Source organism: Peromyscus leucopus, chromosome 8b, assembly GCF_004664715.2.
Source record: "Peromyscus leucopus breed LL Stock chromosome 8b, UCI_PerLeu_2.1, whole genome shotgun sequence".
NCBI lineage: Eukaryota > Metazoa > Chordata > Mammalia > Rodentia > Cricetidae > Peromyscus > Peromyscus leucopus.
Window position 1 is genome coordinate 93,906,881 of NC_051086.1, and position 19,447 is coordinate 93,926,327.

Below are 19,447 nucleotides of genomic sequence, written 5' to 3' on the forward strand. Positions count from 1 at the left end.
ATATTGGGGTGGGGAGGTGAATCAGCAGTTAAGAAGTCCTGCTGCTCTTCCAGAGAGTCTAGGTTGGGTCCCCCCAACCCATGTTGGGTAACTCACTATCACCAGTAACTCCAAGAGACCTTCTGGTCGCCATGGGCACTTGCACACACGTGGCATATACACATACAGTCACACACACACACATGTGCATGTGTGTGCATATTACACCAATATTTTGAAAATTTAAGATACTCATTCATTGTTTATTCTATATTAACTTTGCTTTAAGGCCATTTATTTGCCAGATTTGGTGAAACATTTCTGTAATCACGGCTCTTGTGTAGCTGAGGCAGGAGGATCATGAATTTAGGGTCCTTCTGGGCTATATAGCCAAAGCAATGTATTGAGACCCTGTCTCAAACAATGCAAAAACGGAACATGTTCATTTTACCATTTTCCATTATAAAAATAACACACGTCCATAGTTTAGAGTATTTCCCAACAGCCAGTTCTCAAGAAAATAACTGGGTGGCCAACAATTCAATTCTTTTAAAATTTTTATTTATTATTATTGGGGGTAGAGGTGTATCTGAAGGTCAGAAGACAGCCTGTAGGGGTCGGTTCTCTCTCTATCAAACTCGGGATGTCAGGCTTAGTCTCAGTCACCTTTGTCTTTTGAGCCAGATTGCTGGCCTCTATTTCTATTCTTTCTTTTTTCTCTTTGAGACAGGGTATCTCTACATAGCCCTGTCTGTCCTGGAACTCTCTCTGTAGAACAGGCTGGCCTCCAACGCAGAGATCCACCTGCCTCTGCTGGGATTAAAGGCGTGCCCCACCAGGCTGGGCCCCCCAGTGGCCTTGACTTTGTGATGGTCCTGCCTCGGCTTCCCAAGCACTGGTAGTGCACACGTGCTCTCGATACTGAAGTTTATCCATTTCTTGTCAACTCCAGGGAATGACTCGCTTGGCTCTCTGGCCCCCTTCCCCTCTTTGCTTTTGATTCAGTTTTTATGTTCGAATTTGTTTCATGTGTGTGTGCTTGAGTGATGTGCCTCACACGTGTTCAGGTGCCTGCAGAGGCCTGCAGAGGGCTTTGGGTCCTTTGGAACTAGAGTTACAGGCAGTTGTGAGTCTTCCTGACGTTGGTGCTAGGAACCGAACTCAGGTCCCCTACAAGCGCAGTAAACACTCTTAACGGCAGAGCCTCCTCTTCAACCCCAGGTCGTTTGTTTATTTGTTATTGTTACTTATCTCTTTTTTTGCTTTTTGAGGCAGGGTTTCTGTGTAGCCCTGGTTGTTCTGGAACTCTCTCTGTAGACCAGGCTGGTCTTAAACTCACAGAGATCCACCTGCCTCTGCCTCCTGAGTGCTGGGATTAAAGGCCAGTTTATTTAATAGTTATTAAAAACTTTAGTGACTAAAAAATATTGAATAGTCATTAAAAACTGTCTACCTTGATGAGATGAACCATTTGACCCTCCCTTCTGTTTTTCCTCGTTTTCTTGTTAATTAATGTAACATTTTTTGTTAGCAACTGTGAGACCTGTGGGGGGAGCTGAAGCAGCGAATTCAATGGATCTTCTTGGACAGCTGCCCAGGTTCACAGCAGTGAAGATGCACGAGTGTCCCCGCAAAAGGGTTCTCTGTAGCAGATGCCTTTTCCTAGCCTCTGTGTCTATCTACTTGATACCCATTCATTACAGGGCCAATTATATTGCCTGTATTTTCATACTTCCTGCATTCTTGATACTCCGGCATTAGGGGTCTTACAGACCCAGGGGGAGACTGCCCCTCTCACAGGTAGGCAATTCTGAGAGATTATGATGGTCTTGACTAAGAAGTATATCTTGTTTTATCTGGAATGTTCCCCTAGGCATTTATAAACAGAGTTACGTAGACCGCTTCAAGTTAAACAGTCCTTATGGTGGCTCTTATCCAATGATCTGGGATGGTAGTTCCCTCAAGAATAATCTGTTATTGTTCCATAGTGAGCTATGGGTCCTGCATCAGTCCATATGTGTATGACCACTATGCATCATCCGGAAAGTAAGATTCAGTGCTAGAGGATTTTGCTCAGGGTAGAGTGTGTACTTATCACATGCAAGGTCCTGGGTTCGATCTCCAGCCCTAGAAAGAAAAAGATAAGAGATGAGTCAAAATACTACCCCTAAATATGCCTGTAATCTGTTCTAGTAAGGTTCTTCAGGAATATGACGACACCGACTTACAGAATAAGGTCACTCCATCCACACTCTACCCCTGCTTTCTTCTCCTGGCCTTGTCCTCCCATCCCTGGACCGCCTTCTTGGTAGCCCAAGTGTGCGTGCGTGTTTGCATTTGTGAGGGAATGCTGTGTGTGCAGAAGCACATGGGTGAATGGAGGCAGAGGTGCACAGTGAGTGTCATGATCGGTTGCTCTCCCCCATGTATGTTGGGACAGGTTCTCCCACTGAACTCGGAGCTTGCACGTGTGCTAGTCTGGCTGGTCAGTTTTCTGGAGAGATCCCCTGTCTCTGCCTCCTGATGTGGGGATTGCAGCTGGGCTACCACACCTACCTGGCATCGACAGGCGTGCTGGGGATTTGAACTGGGGTCCTTTGCTTGTGCAGCAGATGTTTTAGCCACTGATCCATCTCCCCAGCCCATGTCCAGCTGTATCATAGGCAGCATTTTGTTCCCATGTAATTGTTTTCCCTTTAAGGACACCTTTAGGCTTTGTGTGTGTGCATTGAATTTTAGCAGTATATGCTTGTTTAAAATGCTCACATATTATGGTGATAATTGTGATGACAAATCTCATCCACTGTTGCTTTATAAATGTCACTCAGATCTCATCTAAAATATCTTTTTTTTTAGAGAAGGTTTCCCTGACCCAAAAAAATTTTTTGTTTGTTTTTGTTTTTTGTTTTTCAAAACAAGGTTTCTCTGTGTAACAATGCTGTCTGTCCTGAAACTCACTCTGTAGCCCAGGCTGGCCTTGAACTCACAGAGATCCACCTGTCTCTGCCTTCCAATGCTGGGATTAAAAACATGTGCCACCATCGCCCAGCATTCTCCGACAACATTTTAACACAATGCTGCATTTTATTCTGTGATGATACCCACCACAGATAACTCTAGATTTTTATTTGTTAATTCTCTTCCGACGTCCACTCTTTATTGACTGGCATTTAGGACATCTTTTTCACTACTAGATCCCTCGCCCATAGCAGATGGACAATAAACGTTCATTGCATGACTAAATGAAAGTCCTGGGTTAATTCTGTCTTCATGTGTCTACATAGTTCTCCGACTACATAGTTTCTTCTCAGAATCTTTTTCTTTTGCCTGCTTGTTCAAGACCAAGAAATCGAGTTCCTCGCCTAATAGTTCTGAGATTCAAATCACAGCGTCAGCTCATATTCCTGATCTGCCGAGCTATACATTAATTTGTGCCAGTTTTTAACCACAGAGTCAGAAAACGCTGCTACGCAGGATGTGGTCATAAGTGCTGAGGAAAGGTGCATGGTGTCTCTGATTCGGCAGCTTCTTGACGATGACATCCATCGAGTCACATTCAGGATGAGATAAAGCAGAGGCAGCTGTGCCCACATTTCTAGGTTAGGGCTCCCGAGGTCTGGTAGTCAGCACATTGAGTTTGTGTCTGGGATAATAGCAACCTCTATCCAGCACCTAGTCTGGTAATTGATAATCATGTTAGAATTTCCCCTGGGTTCAGAAGAACCTCTGAGCTAATACTCAAACATAAACATAAAAACAGATAATGTCCATGCAACAATAAGAATTTAAAACATGATAACACATGCCTGTAATCCAGTACTCATAAGGCAGAGATAAGAGGATGTTTGTGACTTTGAAGCTAACCTGGGATAGTAGAGAGTTCCAGGACAGCCTGGGCTACATAGAGAGTTCCAGGCCAGCCTGGAATAGTAGAGAGTTCCAGGTGAGCCTGAGCTACAGAGAGAGTTCCAGGCCAACCTAGGATATAGAGAGAGACTTTGTCTCAAAACATATAAGACAAAATAACCCACCCAAATGCTGTAAGCACTCAGCTTTCCCAGTTGGTGGTACCTGGAAATGTCATGCAGCTTTTGGTAGAGACTCTAAGATGTGATCAGTTACTGTAAATAACTGGGAACAGGGGAGAAACTGGGTGACCAGCCTTAAAACTCTTAGAACGAATTTAATAGGATAACATCAGTATTGAAAGACTATTCCATTTGTTCATGATTAACTTTCAAACTGACAAATAGACAAATAATCAATACTGTGAGTAATTTGCCTTTGAAAAAAGGTGGTTATCAGGGCACACTGCTTTAAAAAAGATGATCAGTATGTTCAAACTGTATGTGCCAAGTTATAACACAGACCTATAACCCCAGAATTTAGGAGGTGCAGGCAGGAGGACCCAGACTAACCTGAACCACATGATACCACAATGAATTTATCTCAAATTCATTGGCTTCATCATCATCAACATCATCAACAACAAAAACAGTGCGTGATAAGCTAATGTTGAAGCTAGAATTAGGACTGTATTTACAAATTTTAATTAGGGAGACGTTGCTGCAATGCCATAACAATGATAGAAAATGTGCTTAGAGAACCCTGTATGTTTAAATTTAAGGGGAACATCCTTTTTTTTTTTTAATGTTAGTTTTGTTTTGATTTGTTTTTCCAGGCAGGGTTTCTCTGTGTAACAGTCCTAGCTGTCCTGGAACTTGCTTTGTAAACCAGACTGGCCTTGAACTCACAGAGATCTGCCTGGCTCTGTCCCCCAAGTGCTGGGATTAAAGTCATTCACCACCACCACCTGGCATGGGGACATTCTTTTAAATGTTCTTTGAAAGGTTGTAGAAACGAAGACCTATCTGGTGTGTATTAAATTCAGACTAATTATAATTGTATTTAATTAAGAGCTTAAAAATGAAGTGTTTGTCTTTTTAAGTATTCAGATCTTAGTCTACAATCTCACAGATACTTGCTTCTCACTTCGCAAACAAGATACTTTTTTCTTTTTGGTTTTTTGAGACAGGATTTCACTGTGTAGCCCTGGCTGTCCTGGAACTCACTCTGTAGACCAGGCTGGCCTTGAACTCACAGAGATCTGCCTGCTTTGCCTTCCGAGTGCTAGGATTAAAGGTGTGTGCCACCACCACCCGGCCATTTTTATTTTAACAATATATTCTCAGGAACCCAGTGCAGAGGTTGGCAAAGTAAAGGGCCAATAATAAATATCTTAGGCTTTGTGAGCCATATAACCTCTGTTATAGACTTCTTTTTTTTAATTTTATAATTTAATTTAATTTTACATATCAGCCATGTTATAGACTTCTTAACTCTGCTGATAGAGTGCAAATCAATCAGAGAAGATATATAAAGGAATAGGCATGGATGTGCAGCCAATAAAACTGTTTATAAAGACAGGTTGTGGGTGGGATTTGACTTGCAATCATAATCTACAAGAAACTGTTACTGTAAGCATTTTAAAGAGACACCAGTAAGGATTATAACTGTTATCATTTCTAAAATTAGAAAAATATACATCCCTAATAAATGTAGCTCATACCACTGTAATTTACATAATTAAACAAAAATAAAATCTCATGTAGATTAAATGTTATATTAATATTTAGTTGCTTCCTCCTTTATTCCTGAAGACATAAGACTATCAGCTAATGCACTAAGTACATTTACATCATCTCAAGTGACTTCTCCGATGAGGCCTTCTTACACTGCCCAGCTCTCCCACAGTGTGGTCTTAAAACTGAGTTTCTTGGAGTATGTTTAATTAGTAATTGTTTACATGCCTAATTTTATTTTATCTGGAATGATTTGCATATATGACAAAGTTTAACCCATTACATCATAAACCTAAAAAAAAAGAGGCCTAGGTACTAGAAAGATGGCTCAGTGGTTAAGATCACTGGCTGCTTTTCCAGAGGACTGGGGTTCCATTCCTAGCATCCACATGGTGGCTCACAACTGTCTGTAACTCTGGTTCCAGAGATCCATGCCTTTCTCTGGCCTCCAAGGGCACCCGCATGCGGGTGATGCACAGATGTACGTGCAGGCAAAATATCCATACACAGAAAATAAATTTTTTTAAAAGAAGTCTAGTTGCCAAACATACATTTTTTTTGAGATAATGTCCCACTGTGTACCCCTGGCTGGCCTAAAATTCAATGTGTAGACCAGGCTGGCCTTTAACTCACAAAGATCCACCCACTTCTGCCTCCTGAGTGCTGGGATGAAAGGTGTGTGCACCAGATCCAGCAATTCACACCCCTGTGAAATGGTGTGATCCAACTGGATTGAAATGCACAAAGAATGAGAAAGTTCAGGATTATTTTTGTAGCTTGGTCATTGGTATATAAGAATAATTGTTGGGGCTGGAGAGATGGCTTAGCATTTGGGAGCACTGACTGCTCTTCCAGAGGACCCGGGTTCAATTCCCAGCACCCACATGGCAGCTCACAAGTGTCTATAACTCCAATATCTGACATCCTCACACAGATATACCTGTAGGCAAAACACCGATGCACATAAAATAAAAATAAATGATTTAAAAAAGAGTAATTATTAATCTCTTCTTGATGTCCAGTTGCACCTGTCATCAGACTAATCTTGAGCAGTGGAAACAGCCCTGTTCAGCATCCCATGAATGCATCTTAGCCAACTCTCAACACAAAAGACATTGGGACCCTCCTTGTAGATCTGAAAGGCCAGCAAGATATGGTGAGGAGACAGGGTCATGGTGGATGTTCTTAGTTAAGACGAGGTCACATTGGGTTAGTCTGACCCTCTCATGGCTGGTGAGGTCACATTGGGTTAGTGAGGTCCTAATTCTAATGGCTGGTGAGGTCATAGTGGGTGAGTGTGACCCTCCAATGGCTGGTGAGGTCACAGTGGGTAAGTGTGACCCTCCAATGGCTGGTGAGGTCACAGTGGGTAAGTGTGACCCTCTCTTGGCTGGTGAGGTCACATTGGGTTAGTGTGACACTCCAATGGCTGGTGAGGTCACAGTGGGTAAGTGTGACCCTCTCTTGGCTGGTGAGGTCACAGTGGGTAAGTGTGACCCTCCAATGGCTGGTGAGGTCACAGTGGGTAAGTGTGACCCTCTCTTGGCTGGTGAGGTCACATTGGGTTAGTGTGACACTCCAATGGCTGGTGAGGTCACAGTGGGTAAGTGTGACCCTCCAATGGCTGGTGAGGTCACAGTGGGTTAGTGTGGCCCTCTCATGGCTGGTGAGGTCACATTGGGTTAGTGAGGCCCTAATTCCAATGGCTGGTGAGGTCACAGTGGGTAAGTGTGACCCTTCAATGGCTGGTGAGGTCACAGTGGGTAAATGTGACCCTCCAATGGCTGGTGAGGTCACAGTGGGTAAGTGTGACCCTCTCTTAGCTGGTGAGGTCACAGTGGGTAAGTGTGACCCTCTCTTGGCTGGTGAGGTCACAGTGGGTTAGTGTAGACCTAACTCCTATGGCTGGAGTTTTTGTAAGAGCAGAGGAAGTAACGTAGAGAAAAAGTCATGTGACAGGAAGTTGTGATCAGAGTTGTGTTGCTACAAGCAAGGAATACCAAGAATTGCTGGAGCCTTTAGAGGGACTACGGTCCTTCCGACACCTTCAGATCTGTGAGGGAGTACATTTCTGCTGTCACTTGGTGTGAAAGCCCTAGGGAGAGGACTCGAAGCACAAATGTGCAAGGGAGGCGGGGTGAACAGCTGATGTGACACATGCGGACTCCACCTGTTTGCATGGCAGCTGCTCAGAACACGTGACTCGAGTACACGCAGAAGCCGTATTAGTCAGCTTTCCATTACTGTAACAATATCCAAGAACAGCAACTTAAAATTAGTGGGGGGTATGGGGGGTGGGTGAGGGGGGCGGGGGTGGTGGGGTGGTGGTGGTGGTGGTGGTGGCGGCGGCGGCGGTGGCGGCGCACGTCTTTAATGCCAGCACTCGGGAGGCAGAGGCAGGCGGATCTACAGAGCAAGTTCCAGGACAGCCACTACTTTGGGTGTATGTCGTGGCTCCCAGTTGAGTGTTTTTATGGGATTCCTGGGTGTGCAAATGAACTGGTCTCTGTTTCTGGTACCTTCTCTCAGGCTCTTTTCCTTCTGTTTGTTTCATCTCATTAGATGATATTATTATCTCTTAAAAGCCTGTTTGTGTTCTCCTGAGAGACAGAAAGGGAGTGGATCTGGATGAGAGGGGAACTCGGGGAGGAACTGGGAGGAGTAGAGGGAGGGGAAAATGTAATCAGGACATATTATGTGTGATTTAAAAAAAAACTATTTTCAATAAAAGGGGGGAAAAGAAAAGAAAACTAAAAATAAAAAGAGGAAAGTTAGCACATGCCTATAATCCTACCACTTAGGAGGGAGAAATGGGAGGATCAAGAGTTCAAAGCCAAGCCGGGCTGTGGTGGCGCACACCTTTAAACCCAGCACTCGGGAGGCAGAGCCAGGCGGATCTCTGTGAGTTCGAGGCCAGTCTGGTCTACAGAGTAAGATCCAGGACAGACACCAAAGCTACACAGAGAAACCCTGTCTCAAAAAAACCAAAGAGTTCAAGGCCAGTTTTGACAATGAAATAAGTTTGAAGCCACTCTGGGCTACTTAAGAACCTGGCTCAACCAAACCAAATCAAACCAAACAGTAAGTGGAAGGTCGATTTGGGCTTGCAAGTCCCGAGGTCTCGGCCCATGGCTGCTTTACCCATCACTGTGGGCCCACGGCAAAAAATAATCATGGTGGAGTCTACAGCAAAACAAAGCTGTTCACTTCATGGTAGCCAAGAAGGGGGGGGCAGGGACGGGAGGGGGGATGAGGGGACGGGGACCTTAATAAACCCTCCAAGGACTCCCCAGTGACCCACTTCCTTCAACTAGGCCCTCCCCCTAAAGTTTCCACTACCTCCCAGTAATGCTGACAGGTTAAGCAACCTAGCTTTAGCGCCCAGTCTTTGGGGGACATTTTGGTTCCTAATCATAACAGGGGCTAATAGGAACTGTAAAAATGAGGGGGCCAGTAAGACAAGCAATGCAGGATGTTGGCGGCCTAACTCAGACTCCCTACATTTCCAAAGATGGACAATCTAGGTAAATGCATCTAGAACCACGGTCTCCTAACATGCACGCTCATGGCAGACTCCTTCCGTTTCCTGTGGGAAATGGTGGAGACGACCATTCAGTTTCAGATGAGGAAGGACTAGGGCTCTGTCTTGGCCCTTCCACACCACATTCTTTCTACAGGGCCTTTGTTGGGAGGGCTCTCCATCCCCTCAAGGTCTCATCTCTACCCCCCTGGTACCTCTGGGCACGCTGATGTCCAGTGTGGTCCTGTTCCAACCCCAGTTTTCAGAGACTTACGTTGTTTGTGGGGGTCAGTTCTTTGCTTTCACTATGGGGATCCCGGGGATTGAACTCAGATCGTCAGGCTTGGCAGGAAGCACCCTGCCTGCTGAGCCGTCTCTCTGGCCCTCAGTGTATTTATTAAGGTCTTGCCTGGTTCCAAGAGAAAATTTGCATTTGATACTTTGTTGGAAGGCCTTAAATGGTCTCCATGGTGACACCTTGAGCAGAATAGTTTAAGAGAACTAGAAACTTAGAAAGTTTGCTGAAAAAAAAAAATTCTTTCTTCCTCAGAAAACACAGCTCCATGCCTCTGTCGCTTTCTGTAGCATAGTTTCTTGTTTGGAGGTGGGAAGGATTGGAAAAGGGGTCCATTGTAGTTCAGGCCAGCCTATAACTCACTTCGTAACAAAAGTTAGCCTTGTACTTGTGGCAATCCTCCTGTCTCAGGCTCCTGAGTGCTGAGATTACAGATGACATGCTTCAGTCCTGATCCTTTTTGATGTCTACAATCATCTTGTGCTCGTAGGAAACATTAACACAAGCGGTTTGTTGCCGCCAAAGGGAGAAAAAGCATGCCGCCTTTGCGGTTCATGGATGCTAATTATGCTGCGTGTAGATGTGTGGGAGGGACGGCTGGGGCAGCTGGAGAGACCGAGTCAGTCTCTGTCTCTGTTCGCCAAAGCTCCGCGGTACAGCTCAACACACGTAAAAGCCTGCTTCAAAAGGAAGTGCCACATTTTATCAAAATATTACATCTCTTGCGCCCAGAGCAAGGCCTACTGCTCATGGGATGCAGGAGTTATCTTTCAACATCAGCAGTACGCCACTGCAGAAGTTCTCTGTGTGTGTGTGTTTAGATGGGCAGAGAGTCACAGCTCCCACTGTCAGCTTGTGGCTGTGTTGATGATAAGACCAAGATGTCCCTCCTTGAGTCTTCTTGACAGAAAAGAAGCATCACTGGGTTTTCTTTCTTTCTTTCTTTCTTCCTTCCTTCCTTCCTTCCTTCCTTTCTTTCTTTCTTTCTTTCTTTCTTTCTTTCTTTCTTTCTTTCTTTCTTTCTTTCTTTCTTTCTTTCTCTCTCTCTCTCTCTCTCTCTCTCTCTCTCTCTCTCTCTCTCTCTCTCTCTCTCTTTTTCTCTCTCTCTCTCTTTCGCCAACCCACGAAGCAGAGTGAGGTTAAAGGAATGTGTAGGCATGCATTTAGTGTCTGCAGGAGAATAGACAGTTGAGATGGTTAAAACAGAAGTCAGCCCGCTGTTCCTGGTGGCTCTCATTGGAGAGGCTGTTGTCTCTTCTCACAGTGGTCTCTGAGGTGTGGTGGTGGTGGCGTCTCTTCTTGGTCAGGCTTATGGGCACAGGAAACACCCACAGGAGCCTGCATCTCACAGCAGCTGCTCCTGCCAAGTGGATTCTGGGCTCAGATGAAGTTTGGCATTAGCCAGGGCAATGGGGCATGATGGCTCCTGGTGCAGTTGGATACCACATGAAGACACCCTCCTGAGGGACAGAGGGAATCCCAGTGGTGTGCCAGAGCCAGCATGTAAGTCACTTGTGAAATTTTCAGGAGCTGCATGAGCTGGCAGGCTTCACTGGTGCCTCGAAACTGGTGGTGTGGAGTATTTATAGCACTGAAATGAACGAGATTTCCCAAAGCCCATGTTAACTATTAAGCATTCACCAGCTCACCACTAGACTAGGGACTGAACAAATTCCTACCTGGCTCCCAGTGCCATTTGTGTGTGGAGAGGGGAAGTGGCATGGTAGTTATTTCTAATTATTGTAAAGGAGAATGATGTGAGAGATGAAATCTCTCTATATATGTAGTAAATAGGATGCAGAAATTATAAAATAACTTCACATTATTGTGCAGTTAATGAATATAGTTGGTGTGGGTATGCACTGTCACAAAAGGCACAAAGCAGGAACAGAGGCCTTCAGCCTGGGAACAGCTGCCATGGCATTAAACTCAAAAAACTCTAAAGCCACAGGGCGGTGGTGGCACACGCCTTTAATCCCAGCACTTGGGAGGCAGAGCCAGGCGGATCTCTGTGAGTTCGAGGCCAACCTGGGCTACCAAGTGAGTTCCAAGAAAGGCACAAAGCTACACAGAGAAACCCTGTCTCGAAAAACCAAAAAACCAAAAAACAAACAAACAAAAAAACCTCTAAAGCCTCCCATAGCAATGGCTTCCTACCCACTCCCATGGGATAAAGGCCAATGACCACCATGTTATAACTCCATTTTGATTATAACTGTTATGGCAGGGGCCTATTGCAGTTTATCATGCCCTAAAGAATCAACATTATCTTCTAATTCTCCTTCTTCTAATTCTCCTCCTCCCCCTCCTCCTTCCCTCTTCTCCTCCTCCTCCTTTTTCTTTCTTCTTTTAAAGCAAGGTCCCAGGCTGGCCTAGAATTCATTGTGTTATCCAGAGTAACCTCATACTCTTCCCACCTCAGCCTCCCAAGTGCTGGGATTGATTATAGGCACACACCATGAACCTATTTGTATTCTTTAATATCAGAGTTCTGGACAGATAGTAAATGTCCATGTTTGTTACTTTGTTTCTGCCTTTCCATCCATCCATCCATCCATCCACCCATCAATCCATCTGTTCATTCACCCCTGCATTGTCCATAAGTACTTAGTAGACAATTGTTTGATTGAGTGAAGAGCATGTGAGGATGTCTTGGCCATGTGAACCTTAGTCTTTAACAGCTCAGCCATTTCTCTACTCCGACCACGTGATCTTTGTTAGCAGTGATCTTCAGATCTCGGATGGGTAAAGGTGATTTTAAGAGAACTAATTTCTAGTTCCTCAACTTCAATGTGTTCTTTTCCTGGTCTAAACTGGTGGCCCATGTGGTTGCGACTCTCCTTTTCCAATGAGACTACTCCAACTCATGAAAGAGAGGTTCATTCATCTTTTACCATTGTTCAAATGGATAACAAAAGGACACTTAGATCATTTCTTTGACCAAATTTCTGCAAGTTGTATTCCTCTGCCCTTGTCAGGGGCATTGCTTGAACATGCCTGCAGTCCCAGCATTCAGGAGGCAAAGGCAAGGGAGTGTGAGTTTGAGGGTAGCGTTGGCTACATAGTGAGTTTTGGTCCAGCCTGAAGAACAGAAAAACCAATTTCTTAATAGAGAAATTTCTAATTATTTTCATTTGCATTCTTGATAATTACTAAATAAGAACTATAGCTATGTAATTTAATCAATATTATGCTAATTATTGCCATAATTCAATTTAGAAAAGCATTGAGCATACCTACAGTCCTTATACCACTATTTATAATCTGTTGAAGCAGGAAGAGTACTGTGAATTGAGGCCAGCCTGGGCTACATAGTGAATTCCAGGACAGTCAAGACTAAATAGAGAGACCTTGCCTCAAAAGTAATAAAAAACAAAAATACAAAATTCAATGTATAATTTGTTTACATGTGGTATCTCATTGCAACCAAAAAATGAAAAACACATTTTCTTATGTAATTTTAATGAGAAACATACAACAGGGTGTTTATAGTGTAGGTACAGAGCAATAGAAGAGGACAGCGTGTGAGAGCAGATCATGAGGATAAGGTTTTATGGGGAAAGCACACTGGAATAGAAGTTCATGGAGAAATCCTATATATATTTTTTAAAAAGCTTATTTATATATTTGTTAATTTATGGCAGGATAAATCACATGACTAATACTGGTGTCCAATAGATACTTTTTACATCTATTAATTCATTTATTATGTGGGATGAAAAGGTAACTTGCCAAAGCTGACTCTTTCCACCAAGTGGGTTCTGAGGACTGAACTCTGGTCACCAGCCCTGGTGGCAAACACCTTTACCCACTGGGCTATCTCACCAGCCTGGATACTTTTAAAAAGATCTAATAACAGTTCTAGGTGTGTTCCATCTGGGACTGATGGGCCAGATGCAACCCAGGATAGCTATGAATATAACCCAACACAGAACTCTAAGTTTACTTAAAACACTGAGGCATTTTGTAGCTTTTTTTTTTGTAACTCAACTGTGTGATTCTTAAATGTGAACTTTGTAGGTGACAAAACTACATCACAGCCAGGCGGTGGTGGCGCACGCCTTTAATCCCAGCACTCGGGAGGCAGAGCCAGGCAGATCTCTGTGAGTTCGAGGCCAGCCTGGGCTACCAAGTGAGTCCCAGGAAAGGCACAAAGCTACACAGAGAAACCCTGTCTCAAAAAACCAAAAAAAAAAAAAAAAAAAAAAAAAAAAAAAAAAATTACATCACAATATTAAAAGATTAGACACACCCAGAACCATCAGTATTTATAACAAAGAAATATTTGTGGATTTGTTTAAGAGTAAATTATGCTGGGCAGTGGTGGCACACACCTTTAATGCCAGCACTCAGGAGGCAGAGGCAGGTGGATCTCTGAGCTCGAGGCCAGCCTGGTCTACAGAGTGAGTTCCAGGACAGCCAGGGGCTACACAGAGAAAACCTATCTTGGGTAAAAAAAGTAAACTATGATGAAAAATAATAAATGTCAATTTAGTACCATCTTAATGTCTCAGTGTATAAGGGAGAAGCATAATATTTCCAGTTTCCTTTAGGGACACTTGTGAGAAGATTTGAATGCCAAACTACTGTTTGTACAAGGCATGGTGTAGAGGCACCTTTCATTTAAGCCTGAGCTAATTTAAAGGTCTAGGGCAGAATTTCTCAGCCTTCTATCTCAGGGTTTGAGAAAAATCTCTTGGTAGCTTGTTGTTTCACGTTGCTCGGCATACATACATTTTAAGAGGTCCACAGCTCAGAAAAGATTAACAGGAGCTAACCAAAGTGTGTACAGTCTTAGGGCTCATTTTTTGAAATGTTACTTATTTTATGTGTGTGCCTAAGTGCATGTATGTGCAGATGCCCATGGATGACAGATGACAGGATGTCAGATCTCCTGGAACGAGGGCTACAGGCAATTGTGAGCCCCGGATGTGGGTGCTGGGGACGGAACCCCTGTCCTCTGGAAGCGCAGCAAGTGTTTTTAATTACTGAGCCTTCTCTCCAGAGCTCTTGACTTCAGTGTTCTGTTTTGAGGATGTTTTCATGTTCCAACATAAAAAAAAAAAAAATCTTGTTTTCTGCTTAGAGAATAACAGGGCCAGGTGGTGGTGGCGCAGGCCTTTAATCCCAGCACTCAGGAGGCAGAGGCAGGCGGATCTCTGTGAGTTCGAGGCCAGCCTGGTCTACAAAGCAAGTTCCAGGAAAAGGCACAAAGCTACACAGAGAAACCCTGTCTAGAAAAACCAGAGAGAGGGAGAGGAGAGAGAGAGAGAGAGAGAGAGAGAGAGAGAGAGAGAGAGAGAGAGAGAGAGAGAATAACAGATGGACATACCCCTCCTTCTTTTACTCCCCTTGGTATCTGGGATTGAACCCAGGTCCTCTGGTCTGAAGGGCATTCTACCCATAAGTGACTTCTCCAGCCTGTCCCTCTTTCTTCTGTAGTCTACCCCAGGACAATCTTTGAACTTTATCTCTTACTGATCAAGGCTGTTCATTTTTCTTGATTGTGGTAGAGGAATATTTTGGGTGCTTTATCCATAGGAAAACAATGGATGGAAATTTGAAGAACAATTTAGAAAGGAAAAAATAGTCATCTTCCCCTGGCTGTTTTGTCTTTTCTAGCATTTAACCGGAGGCCCAGAAACAGGCTGACAGAGTATTCAAGTTCAGAGTTAGCAAACCTGCATTTAAAAGTGACTGACTAGCTTCCAGGGCTTTGGGTTTTCAAGTGTCTCACCCATGGCAGAATGAATAAAGACATCAGAGGCAGGCCTGAAGGAGGACCCTGGTAATCCAGCCCTTGGCGTATAACCTTCAAACACCAATAAACAAGATTAACTGGGTTTAACATGTGACCTTTCTCGTTTTGACTGGTAAGCACAGATGTTTTCTCATTTAGCTGCCTAGTTGAAGCTGCCCTGGCTGACTGCAGTTGGAGCTAGATTTGAGGTCGCAGGGATGACAGTCTTGAAAACTATACTCTTCAGTGAGTGACGCTGTCTAAACAGTAACATATGGAGACCCACGGTTTAATAATTAAAAATAATGTGTGACCTTACCCATAATAAATTTGTTAATTATGTCAACCGAAGAAGTAAAAACGGGATCATGATAGATATTTCGCTATTTTCGTCGGTCTGGTGGCATTAAAGACAGTGACAAGATTTGTTAGAGCCAGCCCTTCCGCACCTGCTCCTGCCGGAACAGAAATCCCAGCCAAGCCTTTGTTACCCTTTGGTATTCCTCGAGGAAGTGTGGAGCAGCCCTGGAGGAAATAGAAAAGGCTTTCATTAGCTTCTCCTAAGTCAGTCTAGGCTTGTGGCCATACTTCCTATCTACTAAATTGCAGAGACTATTGTGTGCTCCTTTATTACCTCTTTATTGATTGAATCCCAGAACCATCTCTGGCTTTTTGTTGTTGTTATTTTTTCAAGACAGCGTTTCTCTGTGTAGCTCTGGCTGTCCTGGATCTCGCTCTGTAGACCAGGCTGGCCTAAAACTCACAGAGCTCCACCTGCCTCTGCCTCCCAAGTGCTGGGATTAAAGGCGTGCGCCACCAACACCTGGCATCTCTGATATTCTTATATGACCTGTTCCTTAGCTGGCCAGCTTGCTCTTCAGGTCCTCCAGGCTATATTAGCCCTCTTTCTGAGGCCTTCCAGAAAAGATCACTCTGTTTGCTTCTTTTGTCTTCTGAGAGCACTAAGCCCACATCCCTGGATGTGCACGGGAAGACTTGCTCACGTGTGTTTATCTTTCTGCTGCCTCGGGAGCCAGGGCTGTACCCATTAATTATCAACCATAGTCTAGCAAAGCACACAGAACTGTTAAGGAAGCAGAGAACAAGCAAGTCTGAGGAGCTGTGTGCCTGTGGACTGTGGCATAATTTAGAAAGAGGTTAGGCTCCGTCTGTAATTGATAATAACGTGTAACTAAGCATGGAGGTGTCCTATCAACTTCGAATAAATTGTGTTAGTCTATTTCGCTGGTGCCAGTGAGGTGGTGTGCTTTGTAGTTTTTTAACCAGGTATACATTTGTTGAAAAGGACAGGAAATCAGTTATGTAGAAACAAAAGGAGTTAAGGATAATGTTTTGAGGATCTGTCATATGGGTATGATCATAGCTCAGAACAAATCAAAAAAACTCTCGTTCCAAAGCGTCTCATAGGGAATGAGAAGTCGAACTCTCCCCTTCGAAACAGTCATTATCAAGGCAGCTGGCTGTCAATTTGGTTTTCTTCATCCATTAGTTATCTTTACCCACCCAACTTTAGATTTCCTTATTTTAATACATTTATTTATTTGTTGTTGTGGTTATTTATTTATTATTGGGGGGCATGCCACACCGTACAGAGGTCATAGAACAACTTTATTGAGTTGGTTCCCTACTCCCACCTTTACCCAGGCTCTGGGGGTGGAATTCAGGTCACCAAGTTTGTGTCACAAACACCTTTGTGGGAGGAGCCATCTTACTGACCCAAGATTTATTTTTTATTTTTTTAAGCAGTCTCAGTTTAGCTATGATGTATCTTCCTTTGTGTGTTCAGTGGTTGTTCTTTCGGTGAACTTAGAGTTATATATAGCCACCGCCATGTTTTAGACCATCTCTGTTACCCTCCAAGCCTCCCTTGTACCTGTCTGCGGTCATTGGTCGTTTTCACCTGCAGCCTCCGGGAGCCGCTGATCTGAACTCCATCCCTACAGCGTCCCCATCTCTGGACCTTCCACACAAGTGGGATAACATGAAGTATCGTCTTTCCCTTCTGCCTTCTTTTTGTTGAAATAATGTTTTGGAAGTTCATCTGTGTTGTTTGTATCACTGGTCTTCTTCTTCTTCTTCTTCTTCTTCTTCTTCTTCTTCTTCTTCTTCTTCTTCTTCTTCTTCTTCTTTTTTTCTCAAGGCAGGGTTTCTCTGTGTAACAGTCTTGGCTGTCCTGAAACTCTCTCTGTAGACCAGTCTGGCCTCAAAGATTTGTTTCCAACGAGCGAAGCTGGCAAAGGTGGTCCCAAGTGTCACTTCTGTGATTAGGTTAAAAGATGGTGACTGGATCCAAGCCCTGGGATCAAAGGCATGCACCACCATGGCCCGGCGGTTTGCTTATTTTTAATTTAATATTTTACTTTAGTCAAGTTGGCCTTGAATATGTGATCTTCCTGCCTCAGACTCCTGAGTGCTGGGATTAAAGCCATGTGACATCATCATTCCTGGCTCCATGCTCACTTCTTTTTTTTTTTTTTTTTTTTTTATCTGAGTAGGATTCCATTGTTCATACAAAACATTTTGTTCAGTTCCAAATTGGTGAATATAATGTTATTATGAACACTTTAATATAAGTCTCATGTGAGCATATGTCTTCATTTCAGGTAGATATTTAGGAGTGGAATTCCAGGGTTGTTTGGTATATTTATGTTTGATTTTATAAGGAGTTTCCTATTTGGTTACCAATTGATGTGTGAGAAATTACCAGTACTTGGGAGACAGAGGCAGGTGGATCTCTGTGAGTCCAAACCCAGCCTGGTCTATAGAGTGAGTTCCAGGACAGGCTCCAAAGAGAAACCCTGTCTCAAAAAAAGAAAGAAAGAAAGAAAGACAGAAAGAAAGAAATTACCGCAAACCTGGGCAATTTGAGGATAATCCAAATGGCTGTCTCAGAAATATAGATGGAGCATCTCTGGTTCCTCTGCCTCAGTCTCTCCCAAGATTCCCATGGAGACATTGACCTGGACTGCTGGCTCCTCTGAAGAGTTGACAAGGGAAGAGACAACCTAGAACTCACTCATGGCCGTGGTCAGGAGTTAGTCTTAACAGTTGTTAGACCAAAGGCTTCATTTTTATCCTGGAGGTTGGCCGGGCGCTGGCTCCAATTCTTTGCCATTTGAGCTATCCGACAGCTTACCTACCTACCACAGAAGCACAAACATCCGGAAAGGGTGAGACATAAGCAAGATCCAGTCACCATCTTTTAACCTAATCACAGAAGCGACACCTGGGACCACTTTTGCTAACTTCGCTTGTTGGAAACAAATCGTCTAGGTCCAGCCCACATTTAAGGGGAGGGTAGACTACCAGGTCGGTACTAAGAAGCAGGGACCACTGGGAGCCATTGGGGAGGCTGCTTGCCACAATGCCAAATGGTCTTCCAAATGGCTACTCCATTTCATATCCCCACCATCCATCCATGTGAGGGTTTTGTTTTCTCTGTGTCTGTCTTTGTGTGTCTTTTCACTTGCTCTTCCAGCAGGTGTGAAGAGGCATCTTGTAGTTTTAACCTGCGTTTCTCTAATGACTGCTGATGATTATCATCATTGACCCATTGACAATTTGTACACCTCTTTGGTGAAACGTCAATGCAAGTGTGTTGTGTGCTTTTTAAAAATCTATTTTGGTAGTGCTAAGAACTGAATCTAGGGTCTTGGCTATGCTAGGCCAGAACTCTACTATGTGAGCTATATTCCTACCCATTTGTGTGCATTCAACTGGGCCATTTGTCTTCTTACTGAATTATGAGACACTTCTGTTTATGAATCAGGATTTTAGTATCATATCTAAGAAATCTTTGCCTAAATCAAGGTCATGAATATAACACAAGCTAACAATTATGCTTGGACTGTGCGATATCTTGATTAATTTCATGACTGTAAAAACCCTGTGAGATGCAGATATTATCTTTGCCCAGATGAGAAAATTCATAGAAATCAAATTCTCACTAGAGTCATAAGCTGGTTAACATGAGGCATTTGATCATGTTTTCAGTTGGAAAAAGAGAGTTAGATTCTATGTTATCTTTTCCCTGTAGCTATCAGGACCTGTTCTATTCTTTGAATATGATCGGTGGACACCATCTCTATTCGTGACCTTTAGGGATTTCCTTGTGCTATAGAAGAGATGTGGACGCAGGTTGATGGCTAGCTTCTACTCTGGTTTCATTCGGCTAGACAGCATTCCCTCCACAGTTTCTGGTTGAGCTGGAATGTAACTTCGCTCGCAGCGTTCCGGTGTGTGACTGGGCTGCTGTTAAGTGCTTGCGCTTCCCCTCTAGGGATGAGCATGTTCCAGTGATGAGACAGCTT

At 43.8% G+C, this 19,447-nt stretch overlaps 1 protein-coding gene across 4 annotated transcripts in view; it reads left to right on the forward strand.

The window, feature by feature from the left end:
* The window catches only part of Ikzf3 (IKAROS family zinc finger 3), a 99,746-nt gene that overhangs the window by 34,266 nt on the left and 46,033 nt on the right, over window positions 1-19,447 (forward strand). The gene's annotated exons all lie outside the window — the stretch shown is intronic.